Below are 12,164 nucleotides of genomic sequence, written 5' to 3'. Positions count from 1 at the left end.
ATGGAGGTTCCCAGGCTAAGGGTCCCATTGGAGCTGTTGCTGGGGGCCGGCAACTAGGGATCTGAGCCACGTCTGTGACCTACACCACAGCTCACAGCAAAGCCAGATCCTTAACCCACTGAGCGAGGCCAGGAATGGAACCTGAAACCTCACAGTTACTAGTTGGATTGTTTCCGCTGCACCACAACAGTAACTCCGATAGAACATTGTATATCAACTATAAGAAAAATATTTTTTAAAAAATACAATTTTGGAGTTCCTGTTGTGGTGCAGTGGTTAACGAATCTGACTAGGAACCATGAGGTTTCGGGTTCGGTCCCTGGCCTTGCTCAGGGGGTTAAGGATCCGGTGCTGCCGTGAGCTGTGGTGTAGGTCCCAGACGCAGCTCGGATCCTGCGTTGCTGTGGCTCTAGTGTAGGCCAGTGGCTACAGCTCCGATTGGACCCCTAGCCTGGGAGCCTCCATATGCCGTGGGAGCGGCCCTAGAAAAGGCAAAAAGACCAAAAAAAAAAAAAAAAATTTACAATTTTAAGGGAGTTCCCATTGTGGCTCAGAGGGAACTAATCTGACTAGGAACCTTGAGGTTAAGGATCCGGCGTTGCCATGAGCTGTGGTGAAGGTCGCAGATGCAAGCCGGATCCTTGTTGTGACTGTTGTGTAGGCCGGCAGCTGTAGCTCCAATTAGACCCCTAGCCTGGGAACCTCCATATGCCACGGGTATGGCCCTAAAAAGACAACAAAATTCAATTTTAAAATGGGGCAAAGATGTGAATAGACATTTTTCCAAAAAAGGCAGGCAGACGGCTAAGAGGCACAAGAAAGGATGCTCAACATCACTCATCAGAGAAATGCAAATCAAAACCAAAATGAGATCACCTCACACCTGTCCGAGATGGCTTATCATTAAGAAGACCACAAATAACCTATTGGTGAGAATGGGGAGAAAAGGGACGCCTCCTACACTGCTGGTGGGAACACAGATTGATAAAGCCACTGTGGAAAATAGTTTGGAGGTTCCTCAAAAAACTAAAAATAGAACTACCAATTCTAGCAATTCCACTGTTAGGTATACATCTGAAGAAAATGAGAACACTAATTCAAAAAGACACATGCAACTCAATGCTTATAACATTATTTAAATAGCCAAGACACGGAAACAACCCAAGTATCCATCAAGCAGTGAATGGAAAAGGAGATATGGCATATTATATACAAGGGAAGGTACTCAGCCATAAAAAATGAAATTTTATCATTTTCAACATCGTGGATGGACTCGGAGAATATTATACTTAGTGAAAAAAAAGTCAGAGAAAAACAAATATTGTGCTATCCCTTATATGTGGAATCTAAAAAATAAAACAAATGAATAAATATAACAAAAGAGAAACAGGTAGATCCCATGGTGGCTCATCAGTAGCAAAAGCCACTAGTAGCCATGAGGATGCAGCTTGGATCCCTGGCCTTGCTCAGTGGGTTAACTATTTGGCTGCAGCACCTGGGGTGGCTTTGGAGGTGCAGGTTGGATCCCTGGCCCGGTGCAGTGGGTTAAAGGATCCGGTGTTGCTGCAGTTGTGGCACAGGTTGAAGCTGAGGCTTGGATTCAGTCCCTGGCCTTGGAAATTCCATATGCCTCAGGTGTGGTCATTTGGGGAGAAAAAAAGGAAAAAAAAGAACCTCTATAATGGGATATTTCTTTTTGTGTAAAAATAAATTATAAATAAATAAATAACATATATTAAATATACTCATATTTCATACATTCATGTATATTAATACATAATCACATTGACATTTACACAAAGATACTCTGGAAGAAGACAAAAGAGAGTCATACAGGTGGTGAATAGCAAGAATTTAGGAGCAATATCTACCAGTGAGAAAACAGAAAGGGTTTAGGAAATGTGTAGACCCAGACTGATAAAATATCGTTTTGACTTTTTGTGTTGTTGTTTTGACTTTTTAATTCCTTTAAAACTAAGCTAAAATAGACAAAGCACTCTATGGAAAGAATTCTAGAGTAGAGTAAGTTAAAAAACCTAAATCCAAAATAGTTTAGGCATTATCAAATTATAAACAAATTAAGAGCACAAGGAAGAGTGCAGAGTACATACGTATATGCTAGTATTTGTTTAAGACATTTCAGAAAGGCTACATACAACTGTCAACATTTGTCTTATAAAAACTGTTGTCAGTGGTATTGTGGTAAATGTTTAACAGTCAGCTTGGGAAGTCGTGGGAAGGAAGCCCTGTTTTGTAGGGTTGGCCAGTTTTTGTGGTATACATACACCCACTACGGTGGATTGTACACTGTGAATGTAACCACCTGAGCAAGAACTGGGAAGAAAGCTGGAAAGAGCTAGAAGGTGTACTGAGAGCTAATCCAAACTACCACACTGACGTTATGAAATTTTTTAAATGAAGATTTTATTGGCATTTAATCTGCTCAGTATACTGTTTCCTGACCATCACACCTTGAGTCTCAAATTATTTAACTTCTATCTCTGAAGAAAGTGAAGTTTTTCAAGAATATCAGGGAGTTCCTGCTGTGGCCCAGTGGAAACGAATCTGACTAGGAACCGTGAGGTTGTGGGTTCCATCCCTGGCCTTGCTCTGTGGGTTAAGGATCCAGCGTTGCCGTGAGCTGTGGTGTAGGTATAGATCCGTCTTGGATCCTGCATTGCTGTGGCTGTGTGGTAGGCTGGCAGCTGGAGCTTCAGTTGGACTCCTAGCCTGGGATCCTCCCTATGCCACGAGTGCAGCCATAAAAAGCAAAATATAGTGGGGCTCTTTTATCCCTTCAAGTTTCATCTACACTTTGGGAACACCATAGGTATTGGGGTCTCTTCTCCTCCAGCCCTGCCCCCCTCCCACTCCTGTCTTCTGCTGCTCCAAAAGGGCCCAAAGTTACAATTTAAAAGACAGATTCAAAGTCCCTTAGTTCTCTGTCTTCCACACTATACCCAGCCCAAGATTATAGGTTGCTGGCACTCTGAACTAACAGGAATGTTGAACTCCCCAGATTAGATCTAGTTCCAATAGTTCCCAAGCCTCCTCCACCTTCTCATTTTTCCACATTCCTATCATTATGATACTCTTAGACCCACTCTAGAAGGAGCTCAAATGGCATCGAGCAATTAGGTGTTTTATTCTGAAACAGCCCTGCCCTTTGGACAGAATCTGATTGAACCCTGTCCCCAACACATGCTTACATTCCATACATGCTGCATTTCCTCTATCAAGAAACAAGTACCCAGAGCACATAAAAAAAGTGAAGACTTTTGGGGAGTTCCCATTGTGACTCAGCGGGTTAAAAACCCAACTAGTATCCACGAGGTCTTGGGTTAGATCCCTGGCCTCGCTCTGTGGGTCAGGGATCTGGCATTGCTGAGAGCTGTGGTGTAGGTTACAGATGCGGCTCGGATCCCAAGTTGCTGTGGCTGTGGCTGGCAGCTGCAGCTGTAGCTTTGATTCAACCCCTAGCCTGAGAACTTCCATATGCTGCAGGGGCAGCCCTTAAAAAAAAAAAAGTAAACACTTTCAAAGCATGTTCAGAGATGTGATCCAACAAGACTGTGATCTTTACTACACAGGTAGGTTAGTATTTCTCAATCTTCTTTTCATTTTTTTTTTCACCCCTTACTGCAAAATCTTTTCCTTCATATTCCTTCCTGTGAAATCTTAATACCCAAATATGGCATGTGTCTGTTTATGTACTATGACCCCATTGTAATATCTAAGATTTTTCCACCTTCCACTCCCCACCAAGCACCAATTTTCACTTCTTTTGCAGAAAAAGCATTTCACTTCTTTTGCAGAAAAAGCATTTCGAAAACATGTAGAACATGAGGAGCATCCCACAATGTATTTAAGCCTAATCAGAAATGACACCTTTAAAATCTTCCTGAAAACATGTGCTTAGAGTAAATTTTGAGGGCGAACCACCGGGAAACTTCATTAATGTTAACTTTAAGATGACACAATTCTGCTTGATATTGTATTTTCCCTCCCACATCCCCTAAAAAGAAGCATGGACATCAGCCCTGCTCTGTAGCCCTACCACCATGCAATGCTCACCACAACTGCCTGCTAACAAAACCCAATGACTCAAAAGGAAAGCTGAAGCAGCTCCTCAAAGACCTAGGAGATTCTAAAATAAACATTTAACAGACCTACACCAAAATATCCTCCTTGAAGTACCTGCGGCAAGACAGGTACCTCATTTTCCTTGAGCAGTGAGATTATCTACTCCAGAATTCCAGCCATTGAGTTCCCGCTTTGGCTTTTGTAGGTATCAAAAGGAAAAACCTGCCCTACCAAGTTTTGTAGCCCTAATATTCTGTGAACTTTACTTCTGAGCTGTTTCTCAGGCGCAAAGCTCACGGAATACAGCACCCAGTAAGGGATTCAAAGGCCACAGGAAGGCAGGGCTAGGTCAGCCTGGAGAGGGGGGCTGTCTAAGAAGCTGGGTCTGCCCTACCTTGGTGCTGTAAGGCCTTATGGCGTTTCCATGCTGGAGCCGAATAGGAGCCATGGCAGAAACTTCAGATGTTTCTCACTTCTCTCCAGCAGATCCAGTCGCCAGATCCAGAAGATGTTTCTGATGTTTTATTCATATCCCCAAACAAAAACTCCACCCTCATTTGGCCACAGGGTCACATCCCAAAGTCAATCTTTTAACGTTGGGGTGGGGCAAAGGAGCAGAGTTACTAAAGGGAGGGACAGCTTCTATTTTATCAAAAACCAAGTCAATTGCAGATTAGTTCCAAATGTACACAAAACTGTCAAGAACTAAACCTCTCAATTCACAGATGACCTTGTCCTAGACCTCTTCCTCTGAAGGCAGTCAAAAAGACAACACACACACACACACACACACGCACGCACGCACGCACGCACGCGCACACACACACAGAGTCTGGGTAGGAAGGCAGTCAAAAAGACAACACACACACACACACACACACACACACACACACACACACAGAGTCTGGGTAGGAACCTACTTTGTGGGGACAATGCTAAGAGCACCAAGAAGGTCCAACTGTCAGTAAATACCAAGACCTAACAGTGCTGGTTCACCACACCCACCCCTCCAACCCCCAAGAAAATGGTGAAGAAAGTTGAAGTCAGCCAGCATGCCAAGGACACTTGCTTCTCTGACGTCAAATCCAAGATGAAGAGATGAGCTTTGGGGTTCTGGCGCTGTGATTCCTGGAAAGGCCGAGGGTGATGCCTGGACCTATAGCAGTACTTCTGTCATTGCTGTAAAGTCTGACTGAAACAATGGAAAGACCAGTGGAAGCTCCACCGATTGTAGCGTGGCTAGCCTACAATAAATGGGTGGAGTTCATGTAACAACCACAAGAGACAAAAAAACCTGTCAGACCCCATTAGATAAATGATAGCTTCAAATTATCAACCCATCAAAAAATCCCTTCCTCATTCTAATCTCACGTGGTTATGCTGAAAGGTTATAAGGAGTCACTATAGCCCAAATTCAATCCATTCCTTAAAAGTTAGAGACCTAACCTAATCCTTTGTAGACCCCCAAGGAAACACTCAATTGAAACTAAAATCGGGATAAGGCTCAGATCTGGCATTGCTGTGGCTGTGGTGTAGGCCAGGGGCTACAGCTCTGATTCAACCCCTAACCTGGGAACTTCCAGGTGCTGCAGGTGCTGCCCTAAAAAGACAAAAAAAGAAAGAAAAAAAGAAACTAAAATCGAAGTCTCCCCTGGGGTCTCTCAGTCTCCATCCCTTGGCTCTGCGTGTGTCCCCCTGAGCCCATTCCTTAAAGGATTCTAAATGGAAACCCAATGCCATTTTGTACTTCAGATTTTTCATGAGTAAACATATCTATCCATGTTTCAAGTTAAGAACCACCTCTGGTGTTCAGTATACTTAACATTCTTTACACCCTTTTTTTTTTTTTTTTAGTCTTTTTTGCATTTCTTGGGCTGATCCCACAGCAAGTGAAGGTTCCCTGGCTAGGGGTTGAATCGGAACTGTAGCCACCGGCCTATGCCAGAGCCACAGCAACTTGGGATCCGAGCCGCATCTGCAACCTACACCACAGCTTACGGCAATGTCGGATCCTTAACCCACTGAGCAAGGCCAGGGATCAAATCCGAAACCTCACGGTTTCTAGTCGGATTTGTTAACCACTGCGCCACGACCGGAACTCCCATGGCAATGCTGGATCATTAACCCCCTGAGCAGGGCTAGGATCAAACCCAAGTCCTCATGGATACCAGACGGGTTTGTTACCATTGAGCCACGACAGGAACCCCTTATTTTTTTTAATTCTAATTTTTTGGCCATGCATGAGGCATATGGAAGTTCCTGGGCCAAGGATCGAACCTACAACATAGCTGCAATCCAAGCCACTGCAGTGACAATGCCAGATCCTTAACCTGCTGCAACACCAGGGAACTCCTGCTACATATATATATATTTATAAATATATATATTTTTTCTCTTTGGCTGCCCCATGGCATATGGAATTCCCAGACCAGGGATCAGATCAGAGTCATAGTCTCGACCTAAACTGCAGCTATGGCAATGCCAGATCCTTAACCCACTTTGTCAGCCAGGGCTTAAACCTACAATCCAGTGCTCCCCTGTCCTCATGTATTTTTAATAGTGTCAAACCAGCAACTGTCCCAGTTCCACTGCTTATCAGCCACATGGGCCAGAGTGAGTTCTTGCTCTAGGGAGACTCTTTGAGCCTCAGTTTCCTTAAGATAAATCAAGACTAGTAGTAGCACTTATGGAACAGGTTTGTTGTGGGGATTAAATCAAACTACTTATGTACATACAGCATTGGACTTTTATAGGTGCAGAAATGAACTATTTAAGGGGAAAAAATACATGCTAGGTAGTTCTTCCCTTCCTACATGTCCTTCAATATGTAGCAAAAACCCAGTAATTCCAGTCTCAAATCCACAATTAAAACAGAATATCAAATGAAGAGACTTTTGATGCAAAAAAAACCCAGAATATTTATTAATAGCTACTATGTATGTATTGAGCATTTACAACTTGCCAGGCATCATTATGAGCACTTTATGGGCACTATCTCATTTACTTTTTCTGTTGAGATAAGATTAGTCACATCTCCAGTCTTCTAATAAGGAAGTTTCTGAGAAGGTTCACTCAATAGCCAAAGTTAGATAAATATTCTGAGCCAAAATCCAAACCAAAAATCTCTCTTAAGTCCTAGAGTGTTAACATTTATAGCAAATTCCAGAGTTCCTGTTGTGGCACAGTGGTTAACGAATCCGACTAGGACCCATGAGATTGTGGGTTCGATCCCTGGCCACGCTCAGTGGGTTAAAGATCCAGCATTGCCATGAGCTGTGGTGTAGGTCACAGACACTGCTTGGATCCTGCGTTGCTGTGCCTCTGGCGTAGGCCAGCAGCTGCAGCTCCGATTAGACCCCTAGCCTGGGAACCTCCCTATGCTGTGGCTTCAGCCCTAGAGAGAGAGAGAAAAAAAAAAAAAACATTTATAGCAAATTCCTTTAGTTACTAATATTTACTGAACTAAGATTGCAATAGGTGCTTAGAATAACACAGAATTCCTATGGTAGCTTCTTTTGTTAGATTGTGGGAATTATATTTCTAAACTAACTGGCCTACTTTTATTCATCTGTTTGTGAATTGTAACAGTGCAGCACTGCTATTCAAGATATTATAACTTAATTGGGAGTTCCTGTTGTGGCTCAGTGGGTTAAGAACCTGATTAGTATCCATGAGGATGTGGGTTCCATCACTAGCCTTGCTCAGTGGGTTAAGAATCCGGCATTGCTATGAGCTGTGGCTTAGGTCATAGATGTGGTTCATATCCTGTGTTGCTGTGGCAGAGGCTGGCAGCAGCAGACCCCTAGACTGGGAACTTCCATATGCCACAGCTGCAGCCATAAAAAGCAATGAAATGAAATGAAATGAAATAAAATAAAATAAAATAATTTAAAAACCAAAATATAACTTAATATCCAAATTCAGTATATGCACATTGGATTCACACAAATTTATTAAGGAAAGTGGGTGAAATCAGAACCTAATTTAGAATCTAATTAAGATGTGGTAAAAGCTCACTGTCTAATATCCCCCCAAAAAGTTCCTTGGTCTGTTATACAACCCTCCTTATTTCTGATAATCCTGATATGTTTTACCTTCTTGCATAATTTCTTCCTCAAAATTTTCACTTTCATATAATTAAGAGACTAGGATTTAGTGACAGCTTCTTGGTATTAAATAATCCTCCAATATCAATTGCCATATTAATTTTTTTAAAGTACATACAAATTACAGAATATTTAATTCAATTTCACTAGTTTTATAAATGTGGTTTATATGCACTTATCAGGTCAGGTCAAGGTTCATGACAGAAGGTGGGCTCCAAATACCTCTCTCTCTCTTTTTTTTTGGCCTTACCAACAGCATATGGAAGTTCCTGAGCCAGCTGTTGAACCTGTGTCACAGCAGTGATCCAAGCAGCTACAGTGGCAACTCCAGATCCTTAACTCACTGCACCACAGAACTTTTTTGTTTTTTCTTTTTTAATGGCACTAAAATGTTCCTCAAGGAGTTCCTGACGTGGCACAGAGGGAAGGAATCCAACTAGGAACCATGAGGTTGCAAGTTCCATTCCTGGCCTCGCTCAGTGGGTTAAGGATCCAGCGTTGCTGTGAGCTGTGGTGTAGGTTGCAGACACGGTCTGGCTCCTCCGTGGATATGGCTGTGGTGCAGGCCGGCAGCTGTACCTCTGATTCGACCCCTAGCCTGGGAACCTCCTTGCCATGGGTATGGCACTAAAAAGCAAAAAAAAAAAAAAAGTTCCTCAAGATTTCAAGAGATTTTGTTATTCTGTTTTCCACTAGGGATTGGCTCTTATCAAGTCGCCCTACTGGAAGGCTCCCACTAGATCCAAGATAATATTCAAGGACCCTGCCTCACCTAACTCCCTCCAGGAGGCCATCAGATAACTAGTTAATTCAGGATCCCACAAGTTACCAATAAAGGTTTCAGCTTTTCCTTCTTTCCACATTGCTCATGTGGCCTTGGGTGTCCACACCCTTCCTCTACTGTTTTCCCTTGAAGTGAAAATGTCTATTTTAGTTTAGTCTTTCTAAGAATAAGAACACAATCTCCAGGAATACTGGGTATTTATTTAGCACTTAGCTGGTGATGATATGCACAGAGGTATTTACACATTCCTAACAGAAAAATCAGAGAGCATTCTGAAGCCAAAGATCTGTAAATCTTTCCCTTCTACCTCCTTCCCTCAGGCCACAACTAACTTAAGTTTTTCCTGTCTTAAGGGGGGAAAAAACCAAGTATTTAGCTCTCACCCTATTTCTCTCTCCTCCTTATAAAGAAGTCTATCATACACTCTTCCACCCTTTGTAATTAAGCTTCTACTCACACCACCTCATGGAAACTGCCAAAGATTCACCAATGTAGTCCAATGCCAAACTCAAGGGACTTGCAGACTATCTTTTGAGACTATTGCTCACTAAAGATTCTTCAATTATTTGCCCATCATTTCAGTCTCCCTGGCTGGCTTCTCTGCCTACTTATAAAAGATACTGTTTCCCTTTGCCTCCTCTCCAATCTCCCTGATTATCCATGTACTTGCCCTTCATTCTACCTTTTTTTTGTCCCTGATTCTCTCATCAGGACAAGATATCTCTCCTGAGCTTCAAATTCAGTCATCCTTCAACCAGACATCTTCATCAGTCAATTAAAACTCAACTACTGGAGGAGTTCCCGTCGTGGCGCAGTGGTTAACGAATCCGACTAGGAACCATGAGGTTGCAGGTTCGATCCCTGCCCTTGCTCAGTGAGTTAAGGATCTGGCATTGCCGTGAGCTGTGGTGTAGGTTGCAGACGCGGCTCGGATCCCGCGTTGCTGTGGCTCTGGCGTAGGCCGGTGGCTACAGCTCCGATTCAACCCCTAGCCTGGGAACCTCCATATGCCGTTGGAGCGGCCTAAGAAAATGGCAAAAAGACACCCCCCACCAAAAAAAAAAAAAAACTCAACTACTGGAGTTCCTGTTGTGGCAGAGCAGAAACGAATCTGACTAGGAACCATAAGGTTGCGGGTTCCATCCCTGGCCTCGCTCAGTGGGTTAAAGAACCGGCATTGCCAGTGAGCTGTGGTGTAAGTCACAGACGCAGCTTGGATCTGGTGTTGCTGTGGCTCTGGCGTAGGCTGGCGGCTACAGCTTCGATTGGACCCCTAGCCTGGGAACCTCCATATGCCTCAGGTGCAGCCCTAAAAAAGACAAAAGACAAAAAAAAAAAAAAAAAAAAAAGAAAAGAAAAGAAAACAAAAAACCTCAACTATGCCTGCAAGTTAATGAACTACTTTCCCAAGCCTGCTTTAACTCCAAAACCCACCTAATGACCCATGAGTCTTCTCAGAAGTCTCCTAGTTCAAGCCTCAAATTCAGGAGTTCCCCTTATGGCTCAGTGGATACGAATTGGCTATTTTCTGTGAGGATGCAGGTTAGACTTCCAGCCCTACTCAGTGGGTTAAGAATCCAGTGTTGCCATGAGCTGTGGTGTAGGTCACAGATATGGCTTGGATCCTGCATTGTTGTGGCTGTGGCTTAGGCTGGCAGCTGTAGCTCGGATTCAATCCCTAGCCCTAGAACTTCCATATGCCACAGGTGTGGCACTCAAAAAAAAAAAGACTGAAATGCAGCCTCTAAATTCAATGGATTCTGAACTTAAAACCTCTTCTATTATCCTATGTTCCCTTTCCTACTGGTTCTGCCTCAGAGCACACCTTCAACAAATCATGCTCCACGCATGACAAAATAGGTACCAGCTCTCATGGAGGTCATATTCTCATGGTGGTTAGGTAACAAATATTTTCAGAACCTAATCTTTCATCTTATACCCTTAGTAGATTTCATCTTATACCCTTAGTAGATCTCAGAATTGGGATTGGCTTCCAGAATGTAGCACTCCCAAATTTTCATATATTTCTAAGGAAGGACTTTCCAATGGAAATACAATGTGGGCTAAAAAATAAAAGTTTCTAGGTTTTTTTTTTTAAATAAAAAGAAGTAGGTGAAATAAATTTTAATGTATTTCTATTTAAGCCACCATATCAACATATTATTTCAACATGAAATTAATATAAAAATTATCAGAAATATTTTACTTTATTATATAAAGTCTATGAAATTCAGCATATATTTTAATGAGTTTCCATTTGTGGTTAATTATTCAATGGTTAAAGTAAAATGCAGTAATATCAAAATAAAGTTGTATTTCATGGAAAAATGTTTCAATTTGCTTCGATCTTAAGTTTTAAATTAATTAAAATAGAAAATTACAAGTCAGTTTCGGGTTGTTCAACCCAAATTTCAAGTTATTAGACAATGCAGTTATTTATGGAATTCATTTAAAATGCAAATCTCATTGCTTTAGGCTGTGTTCCACAGAGCACCTGGCTAAACATCAACATCACCCAAGGGGGGTTTAGAAAACCACAGATTCTAAACTATACCCTGCAAGGTTTCCTTAGGTCTGAAGCTAAAAAAACACTATCAAGATGCAAAGAGTAGCTTGGTAGAGAACCTGGGAACCATGAATCCCCAGAGAAAAATTCGCATTTCTCAGTCCAGCAAGCAAGGACTCTGGTTCCTAGCTTTGGCCGAATTTTACAGAATGTCTCTTAGAAGTCTCCCCACACCAGCCCTACCCCCACCCTTGCTTCCTCTGGGCTATTTTAAGCAGCCTGGTCTTTTCTCAAGTAGCAACTTCAACACAGAAAGCTCTTTGGTCATTCAACCCTCCCCCATCCACTTTGCCTTCAAAACACCAATTCACCTGTAGAGAACTAGAGGAAAGGTGATCTGGGAAATCAGGTATTTCTTAACAATTCCCCAGCTGGTAGAGTCAAGTATTTCACATCCTCTACCCTAGCTCAGATAATATTGAACACTCCCTGATTTACTATATTTGCACAGATTATCTATCACAGCAGTAGACTGCTCTTACTTATTTGTTTGCAATGTTGTCTCCGCATCCTGGACTTTAGACCTCAGAGGACACAAGTTGATGCTTGTCCTCTAGGCTCAAAAACGTGTGTTTTTATTTTGGTAGGAAAACAAAGTATAGGCTAGCTACCAGATAATATGAGG

The 12,164-nt window shown here is 42.4% G+C and overlaps 2 protein-coding genes across 19 annotated transcripts in view; one reads left to right on the top strand and one right to left on the bottom strand.

Annotated features, from left to right (window-relative positions):
* The window catches only part of DNA2 (DNA replication helicase/nuclease 2), a 349,771-nt gene that overhangs the window by 142,566 nt on the left and 195,041 nt on the right, over positions 1 to 12,164 (top strand). The window lies entirely within an intron of this gene.
* TET1 (tet methylcytosine dioxygenase 1) overlaps positions 1 to 12,164 on the bottom strand; it is a 155,921-nt gene that overhangs the window by 67,494 nt on the left and 76,263 nt on the right.

This window comes from Sus scrofa, chromosome 14 (genome assembly GCF_054392235.1).
Source record: "Sus scrofa isolate SSC_HxYL_T2T_F1_AM1 chromosome 14, Sscrofa_HxYL_maternal_Yorkshire_Landrace_v2.0, whole genome shotgun sequence".
NCBI lineage: Eukaryota > Metazoa > Chordata > Mammalia > Artiodactyla > Suidae > Sus > Sus scrofa.
Note: the sequence above shows the minus strand (reverse complement) of the source record. Positions and strands in the feature narration are given on the sequence as shown.